Below are 10028 nucleotides of genomic sequence, written 5' to 3'. Positions count from 1 at the left end.
GACGTAGTTACGAAACGTATTGATGCATCGTTCCGCGTTAATTCTTCGCGCATGGTAATTCAATCGAAGGTCGACTTAAGGCAGCAGCCTGGGTATAACCTTGGGTGGTAGCTTGTCTCGCCGCGAAAGATAAGGTTGTAAACTGTCTCGTACCAAGATATCGGGAGTGTTGCTTCAAAGGAGGTGTTTAAAATTAAAGCGAGGCTTTATTAGTGCAGTTGAGGAAAATAAGTGCCCTGCTCTCAGGCAAACAGTACTTTAGTGTCTACCCGTAATAATCTTGGCGTGCGCAGTATTCATATGAGAGTCCATTTGTATGCAGTACCACATTTCAATGCATGATGTCTTTCATGTTTATCTCTCGAACGGTCATTTTTTTTTTTTTTTGTAAGCTTCAACGATGTTTTGCTGTAGTAATTGTTTCGGAACTGCCTACCCATTATACGTGCTTCACACCGGTACATCGAAACTGTATGCCAACTGGGACCGTTTCTGCATATCGTAGATACAAGCCTCCCTTTTTGCTCCAAGCATTGCGCAAGAAACCTGGAAAGTGCATCTAAGCTATATGTTCCGAGAAATCGGGCGTAATGTCAAACGGCTCTGGCATAGCGTAATACGCACGACGTGACGACAATGAAGCTGGTGGAAAACGTATCCGTCGAGAAAACATTCAGCTCCATCTCTGGATACGATATTCGTCTAGAGTAGTAGACGAATACCGGGTCTGAGAATACGTGTACCCGTACGAGCCTGACCGCAACGGCACAATAATGATAGCTAAGTTGTCCAAATCGAGCTGTCGCACAAACCGCGAGGACTGAGGGGCACATATTTTTAGAAAAGACATGTTTTTTGCCGAAAGTTAAAACATACGCAAAAGGAAGAAACATAAAAGACAACATGGGCGGCACTTACAACTGATTTAGTTTGGGCGGGGACCCATGAATATATCACGCATGCGCAGGTTCTTCACGAACCTACGTTACCCAGCGGTCAAACAACCTAGTTTCCGATTTGTAGAGCAACATATATGTATCGCTAATGCAACTTGAACCTTCCTTTTTTATGTAATAAGCTTCCATGCTGTTTGATTTCTGCTTCTACCAAGAATCTTAATCTCAGAAAAACGTGGTTTGCGCATTGTGGTTAGCAAGTACCAACTAGGCCAACAAGCAGTTCTGTTGCAACATATTTTGAGACTGAGCTACCATCAGGATCTGCCCACTAGAACGGCCAGATAGTTCATACAAGACGAAAACTGGGTTAACTGGGACAGTAATGCTTCGCATTAAATGATATACTGCATCTGCTACTTACGTCGCTTTTTCTCTTTGTGATATTTAACTCTCCATTTTTTATGCTCCTCTTCGCTCACAGTACGGTAACCAACCGGTGTCCTGACTGGGTAACATCCCTGCCATCCTTTTATCTCTCTTTCTCTCTTGAGAAATTGAACCGATGAACATTTTGACAACGCAGGTTTTCCCCCCGTCAAGGCATGCTCGAAAGTGCCAGGCTAATTTCGCCTGTCTGCCCCACCACCATGATCTGCCTTTGAGAAGTACGGACGCTGGGGCAGCCATTATTCCAGCTGTCGCGTGTGCATGAGAAAGATTTTCCAAAAGGCTTGACCCACGCCCCAGGCTTGCGGCCCCGCCCCAAGGAGCTGATGTCTACGGACTTGTCCGGACAGCAGACACGTCTAGCAGGGGCCTTACAAACGCCAGAATCCGGTAGGGGTGGTACGACGAGATGCGTAAGCTGACTTCCGTATGGCGGCTGTCGCAGGCTGATATTGCAGGACACTGCAGTAACTTCTTCAAATCGTGTATTTGAATGCCTCTTATAGCATACTTTTTAAACTGCTTCCTATCACGCTTGCGCGTCCCCCTTCCCCCCCTCGACTCCCTTGAAATTATCACGGTATGTCAAAACAAATACCTACATAAGAACGAAGTACGTACTGAAACAGCGTTTTACAATGGTTCGATCAATTCAGGCTCACCCAGCGGAAAAAATCAATCTTGTTGAAGCGGAATATGTGACTACAGTACTCGTCATTAAATATGGGCGAGATAAATCGTCCCAGTTATTTCTCTCTATGCCCACGACAGAGCAGTTTTTTTTTAACGTAGTTGACACCGTCATGCACTACATAAATCATCAGATATATCGGAAACGAGAAAACGCATGGTAGTTTCTGGTCACATTGTAGCCGCTCTCGCGAAGCAAAGGCTACAATTTCTGCGCGTTATGCTGCTCGAACCGAGCACAAACGCGTTGGGCTAGTTTCCTACATCAGTAATTTTTTCCCGTTAAATCTCGATGCAGAATCCTGTGATTCAAATAATTAAAGAACCTAAAATGGACTTGGGGCCCAGGGACACAATTTTTGTTGTTCATAAGTTATATTCGTCAATGACTGGCCACCTCCGCTGAATATTTGTTCCCGGCGAAATTTGGGCTAACAGTTGTTCTCAAGAATATTTCTAACGTTCGAACGTTTTTGTGAATACGGGCCCTGGTTTTCAGCGGGCAGCAATCTTCAGTCACTAAGAACTGATTACTTATGATACGAGTATATGTATCGTCTGAAGCCAATTCTTGACGTGGTGCTAGTATAGCTTCCTAATTACTGAAGAGCTTCGAAAACGTTCAACCCGTACTCAATGCAGATTAAAACACCAACCTTCCCACACATCTGCAGGTGTAAGTCCTCCGCACATTTAAACGTTCTATAGCACGCGCTGGTTCCGAGAAAGGCTTACACTCGAGACAGCAGCTTTCAGAGAACATACATTATTCAGGCGTGCTTGAGACGCTTTTCTTGTTATTCTTTCTATAGTTGAAAGTGTACAGCCTCTAGAATAGAGCTATTACATGAGGCCCCTTGGTACACCTTTCCTAATGTAAACAGGTGGCGTAAGTTCCGCGTCCTTGAATGTAGCAGCGTCGTTATGGGACTGAGTGCCTAGCGCGAACAGATATGTATACGTATGGGAGCAAAAGGCCGACTTCTTCAGAGGAAGCCACTAACTAAACACAATAAGGAAAGGTAAACTAACAAAGCGGATACTGGGATCGAGTCTGAGTGGTCAGCCGGCATAAGTACTGGCTCGACTCCAACTAGTACAAAGAAGCGGGAAGCCACGAGAACGCTAGGCAAAATTAGGTGGGAAAATTGTTGTGCCGCACGGGGAGCATACAACTGTTTGCGGGAACAGACTCGTGCAATGACGGGTCACGTGCGATGATGAGAATGCAATAATCAAACTCCCGTTGCCACCTCAATCCCTTCAGTAGATACGCAGAATGTGCGAATGCTGCTTCATTAAAGCGGCGTCTCCGGCAGTGTATCGACAGGCCAGGCAATGGTTATGAGAACTGCAGGGTAATTCCCCTTGTGCTGTTGTTAATTGAACGATGATAAGGCGAGCGAATATATAGTCTACTTCAAAACCGGTTATGCCAGGCTCTCAGCTTGTAATGTAGCAGAAAAAATGGAAAGAAAATATAAAAATAAAATATAAATAAGTATCTGTAAGGATGACATTGCACAGAATAACACACGCCACCAACAACAACACGGAGACGTTGAGCCACTACAGGCTTCGACATTATCCAGTATATATAAAAAACAGTCACAGTATTGCACCTCTTTTCACATCTGTATAAGAAAATAAACAAACCAAACAAAACAAGTTTACAGAGGTGCGCACAGAAGTAGTAAATGCAGCTGAGAGATCATATGATCAACGGTGAAAGAACAAGGGCTGCCTTAGTCTGGAGACAACATTTGGAGAAGAGGACTTGTGGAGTCGTCTTCGCCAAAACATTGAGTTCCTTATCCGGCCACAGTTGGTCACCTGAAGATTCCGTCTTCTATGAACCATTTGTCATGCCAGAGATCGCGTACAGAACCAGATTTGTCTCCGTAAAACGCAGACAACGTTTAAAGTGCACTATTTTTTGTTGTGCTACGAGATGTTTTAATGAGAACGCACAGGTCCCAAAAATACAGTAAGGTACAGCATTTATGCGACTATGTGCTCAAACATGTCGCTTGTCAATGTCTTCGTTACGACGCCCCGAGGCAGGCACTCGCCACAACGCCGGCACGCCTCGACGACCGGCATCGTTCTGAGTGGACAATCTTGGAATGCCGGCATATACGGTTATCACACCATAAGGCGATGAAGGTGCTACTGAAGTTCGTTCAAATTACCTAGTTGAACGACTGTGACACTCTCGCGTTTATGTTATGTGTGGACATATGCATACGTGTCTGTTTTTTTTCTCTCTCTCTCTGCATGTGTGATTTTTCCTTTTCATATTTCTGTCTCTCTTGCCTCCTCCCCAGTGCAGAGTATCATACCAAATCGGATGTTTGTCTATCGGTTAAGCTCCTCGCGTTTCGCATCCTATTTGCGACTGCATTCGCCAGGTGGAAGCTTCCCGCACACTTGCCGTAGCGTGCGTGCGCAGCTATTATCCGACATAAGCCGTGCCATTGGAGGCTGGAGCGGTGGTGGCATGTTCTACAGTACGCACTATCCGGAACAGAACTTTCGATGAACGCATAGAAATATCCCGCCATCGCTGGCTATTCGCACTTTCCAGTGCCTATAGCTGGCGCGGAGAACGTTTCAATATAGCGGGGCTAGAGGTGATAGAGGCGGTGCGCACCTGCTGAAGCAGGCGGCCTACGGGCCTCTAAGCGCGATCCTTGACCTTTCCAAGGACACGCAGCGATGCGATGTCGAAGGAGAGGCTACGTTTAACGCTGGCCATGTAATATGGCGTTGAATACGAGAGACGACAAGCGCGGCTGTCCAGGTCAAGTGACTCTGCCTGCAGACAAGCGCGCCGTAAGAGGCTGCGATGTAACTGGCACCGTAAAGGTTACCATTTCTCCTTACGTTTTGTAATCTATACGCGATGTACGAGAATTGACACCAATCACTTAATCGGTAACGTTTGGATGTAAAAAAGCGCAGTACCCCCCCTTGCCACTATGTGTGCATTCAAGACGAGATACATGGCTCCATGCACCAGCTTAGTTGCGGAATGCTTGTTAAAAATGCCAGATGACACGGAAACATTTCAGTAATGTCGATTTACAATATATGAGCCGGACGATGAGTGTGTCAGCGCGCCCCGTTTCCAGCGCGATTAGCGCTTTCGCGTGCTGTAGGGAAACTCGAATGCGCAGTCTTCATCAACAACCGCTTTAAGTACGCAGTCCTGGCCCTTGTTTCGTGCAATATTGTCATAGAAGAGATGCTTTAAGACCAAACAGAACAAATAAAAAATCAGAAACGCGTGCGCACGACCTTCGATCGGTACAGACCTTTCGCCACGGCCCAAAAAAAAGAGAGAGAGAGAGAATAACTTTATTGAACTGGGAAGCGAATGCTTTGTGCATTGACGGCCTGCTTCATTCCCACGCAGAACGACTAAGAACAGTTGCGGAATACGTTACCTAGTTTGCAATGCTCGCGACGCAGCGTCAGGCACCGTCGCAGAGTATTTACCGAAACAGCGCGAGTGCAGGCAGAAAATTTAATAAACGGTGACACTTCCGTACTTAAATTTACATGGGGATCGGTGGAGGGCTATCTTCGGCCAACCCCGCTGCTGTTGCTTTGTGGGACCGCAGCGTGATCTTTTGCGAATGCACGGCGTGTCTCTTCAGCCGCTTTCGTAAGGGCTTCAACTCGTCTTTAAGGCAAAGTTCCACATTCAGCTCGCAACAAAAATCAAATGAAATCATTGAGAGCAGCGCAACAGTCAATTACACTCTCTAAGGTGGCCCCAAAAGAAGTAGTCTTTGTTGAAATGCTCCCTACATACGATTTCTTCGCTCATTTTCTTCCCGATGCGGAGCTTGACCGCCCACAACTTCCTCCGTTCTTTTTTACTCTTTTAGAAAGTGGTGCAGGCTTACTTTTCCCAATACTGCACGATTTGTGCATTGTGGCACACTGCACATGCGGTTGTTCTTCGCTCGTCGACTGTTTTTTTCCATATTGAATAGTACCAAAACGCCAACACAGCTGCAGAAACCGCGTGAGCGGAAAATCCATCACCCCCTCCCGGCTTCCGAAAAAATCCGCGCGGCGGCGCTAGCGTATCTGGAAAGCGCGAATAGTTATTTTCCTTGACTTCAAATCCTCGCCTCGCTGCGAAGTTTTCTGTATTTATCATAGGCGTTAACATGTCGTCTTTGTGTTCGACCCAACTTCTGGCAATATATATGGGTAGTCCTACGTAATCTTGGGCAACAAGCTATACTTCCTAGCAGAAGTATGTACTTAGGAAATGTGGCCATCTTCATACAAACCTGCTGTTAACATGCTATTGTGTTAACGAGTGGCATAAATCCCGCCATTATTCTTGTCATCATCGACCTCCACCCCTCTTTCGTTTCTCTCTTCCTCAGTGCTGAGTAGCAGGCTAGGGCACACAAGCTGAAGCCGACGTACTCTGCCTTTAAATAAATATCTTTCCATGATCCCTTTCTAACGAACTGATGTAAACCTATGTGAGATTGCAAGGAAGGAAAGAAGGAAAAGGGGGAGAAGGAAAGGCAGGGAGGTTAACCAGTTTAGCTTAACCGGTTTGCTACCCTACACATGGGAGAGGGATGGGGGCGATGAAAGATGGGGAAGGGGAAGAGAGAGAGAGAGAGCACATAGCACAGCACACACACACACATCGTCCGTTTGAGTCCATCAATCTGGCATGGTACGTGATATCACTGTCACAGCCGCTTGTCCAATCCCGTCTCTTTCAAAAACCGAAGTAGAACCTTCGTCGCCTTCACCTGCGATGTCTTCTGTCGGCGGTATGTGAAAATCGTGTCGAGGGACAATGGTCTAGTGTCAAGGTGCGCTAGAACGGTTTGCAAAGATTGCAAAGGGACTTGCTGGGCTTATCCGGACAATCAGCACAAGTGACTGAGAGAAAGAAATGCTGGCAGGACTCTCTGACTCCCAGCTAAAGTGAAGCAAAGCCCAGCAAGTGTACGTTTCACCCACTTTGCGTGGACGGCGCCTAAACTGGACGCTACGCTAATCTTATTGACCGTGCGGACAGCCCGCGGTGTGAGCCCTGCCATGTTCCCGAGATTCTACGACACGCGTTTCGCGACTGCCCCGAGTATGTGAACAAGCGGATTACGCTGTTCTGAAATAAAGGATTGTCTATAGGTGCTGTTTTGGCCACGTTGTGGGAACGGCAATGCGGGAAGTGCGTCTGGGAGAGCTGTTATGAATTATTTGCACAGCACCCGACTTGACTCGAGACTTCATGAAAAGTACTGTGTTTCGGGGTTATTCTTCCTGTCTTTATGATCGCCTTTCATTAGTTTCCTTTGTTCCATTTATTCGTTCAACTTAACGGAGTATAAAGCCAGAGCACACCAACTCAGGTGAACAGGCGAGCGTGAGTGCGCATATGTAATGACTACTTGGATGCCTAAAGAGCCGGCCGTGGTCATGTACTTCCTGTAAATCTGTTCTTTTTTTACATAATTTCTATTTATCGCGAAGCTCGCCCTGCGGCATAGATGTTCATTTAAATAAACGCGTGGAGGGCCCTCTTCAAGCCGAAATTTCAGTAGTTGCTTAGCGAACTTACGGTACATGAGCCAACGCGTATAACTGTCTTTCTGATCCACTCGTAGATTGGCAACTCTCGTATACTTTCTCGGGTATCCCTCGTTCTCGGGCAGAGCCTCGACAGGTGGCGAATTGTCCACTGTGGAACGCAAAAGTTTGGACTGCTCACTGGGTCTTCAGGTGTGGAACCCCGGGGCTAGGTGACGCAATGCACAAGGAACGCGCCAGCCCGGAATTTGTGGAAAGGGATCCATTCGTGGGATGGGATGCACGTGTCGATGCGCGTATTCGCTACAGCCGCAACGCGACCCGCGTGATCGAAGCACCGTTCTTTAGGGGGGGAGCATTCTGCTCCCGCTGTAACGTCGCGCAACGGAAGCTGCGATGCGGTGCTACGTGAGGCGAGCGCAGAGAAGAGGGAAAATAGAAAAACCCGGTTTTGGGGCCAGCAGCCCGTCGCGTCACGCTTGCCTTGGTCCTCGGCGGAACCCGAGGGACGAGAAGCAAACACCCGGACGCGCCCGCGATCCAAATAATGCTCGATCTGACATGGATCTGCTCACGCGTTACCAGAATCGTTTGTGCGCGGCCACCTGAGAGTGCCCCCTGCATGGCGCGGTTTTGCCCGTTGGACATTATTAACTTGCGAGTATGCCAGCTGGGTGACCCACCGGCAACAAATTAATCTTCGCTTGCAGTGTTTGTTCTTTACCGCGTGGTGACACGCCAGTACCATGTTAATCCACGAGATCAGGATTGTTACTTTGTCTCCTTTTTGTGGCTGTTATTGTTGTTTCGTTGCTTTAAACGTGACCGCGCACCAGCTGCCTATTAGTGCGTGAGATTTCTCTTACCACTGCTGTTCTTTCTTTTTTCTTGAATATTTTTTATATTGTCTACATTTATTCGCGGTTGTAGACTGGAGGCAGCTTTTTTTGTGTGTGTCATTGTATATAAATTTAGGGTGCTTGTCTTTGGCTTTGATGCTGTCTAATCATTTTTCTTCTTTTTTCTGGTATGGCAAAACTATGTAGTATCTGCTGTCTTTTCCTTCTTCTCATTTTTTGCTTATTGAGAGGTAACTGATCCATGTATAGTAGAGGATTATTTCTTTCGGTGTCAGCTGAAAATATTCCGTGGTGCTATATTGCACTTTCCTCTCGTGTTCTTTCTTTTTAAGCAATTGCATGACTGCTTCGGACGGGATAACAGTTTAAATTACGGTGAGCGTCTATTTCACCTCGCGTCATTCCTTGATGTTGAGTAGTGGCCGGCAGCACATATATCCAACATTTCTCGTGCGAATAAATAAGTTAACCGAGTAATAAATTATTCATCCTTACTCTTGAGTAACTGTTGCATGTGCATCTGAGTACAAACCCTTGACATCACCGAATGACATGGGTGGTTTATTGGCCTAGGCGTCATAAGCATTCTTTGTTTACCATTTCTAATGATATCCGTATTGGTTAAATCGTTATATCTTATCATGCCTCTCATTTTTGTGGATTATCGTTACGGCTTAATTTACCTCTAGGCGCCTTTGAATATGTGGACTTGATGTATGACGGCTGAAAGAAAACAGCGCTCGTGAGCGGATTTCAGTTAGTCAAGTGCATAGATATTTGTTTCACTGTGAAGAGTCTGATTTCATTTCTGTTAGCAGGCATACCACTGTAGTAAAGAAGATTGCCTAAGCTTTCTTTGTCCACAGCTTGTTGCGCATGTTGTCCAATGCAATCATATCTTCCTTACCTGCTACTAATAGGAACATATTGAGTGATAAGCTACTGAACAACTATTAGATATCGCAGGGAATAGTCACACTATGTAACTGCAACTTGCTTCTATTGTAATTATTAGCGCTTGTATGTTACGTGCTATAATCTTTTGTATTCTGTGTATTCTCATCTGTTTATATGCTCATCTACATCACGGCCGCTTGTGAGTGTTTGTGACTTTGTTTACAAACTCATTATGTAGGGACTTGCCTTTGCCTTTGATATTTATGTTCGTGGCTGTACAGGACTCTGTGCTGTGGATTTCTGGCACTATGATGTGGTTTCTTTTCATGTTCTTATTACATGTATTTTTTTTAGATTGCTGTTTCTGCTATGCGAAAAGGAGCAGAGCCGTCTACATTATAGGGTGACTACATCTCTTTATTTTATTTTCCTTTCAATAAAAAAAAAACAGAAAACTTACTTCGTTATGCCGGACATGTCACATCAGCGGTTTCCGCTGATTTCCCATTGTTTTTTTTTGTCTGTTAGTTTGGTTAGTTATCATAGTGCTTTCACTCGAAACATTAAGAGGCTTTAGTTATTGCAGTGAGAGACGTATTGCCATGATTTGTAAGTGAAGAAACTACGTGTTAAAGGGCTGTCGTATACAACTAGCGAT

General features: G+C 45.8%; 1 protein-coding gene across 1 annotated transcript in view; it reads right to left on the bottom strand.

Annotated features, from left to right (window-relative positions):
- The window catches only part of LOC126537048 (uncharacterized), a 60659-nt gene that overhangs the window by 24673 nt on the left and 25958 nt on the right, over positions 1-10028 (bottom strand). The gene's annotated exons all lie outside the window — the stretch shown is intronic.

The sequence above is a fragment of the Dermacentor andersoni genome, chromosome 4 (assembly GCF_023375885.2).
Source record: "Dermacentor andersoni chromosome 4, qqDerAnde1_hic_scaffold, whole genome shotgun sequence".
Classification (NCBI taxonomy): domain Eukaryota; kingdom Metazoa; phylum Arthropoda; class Arachnida; order Ixodida; family Ixodidae; genus Dermacentor; species Dermacentor andersoni.
This window is presented reverse-complemented; position numbering and strand designations above follow the sequence as displayed.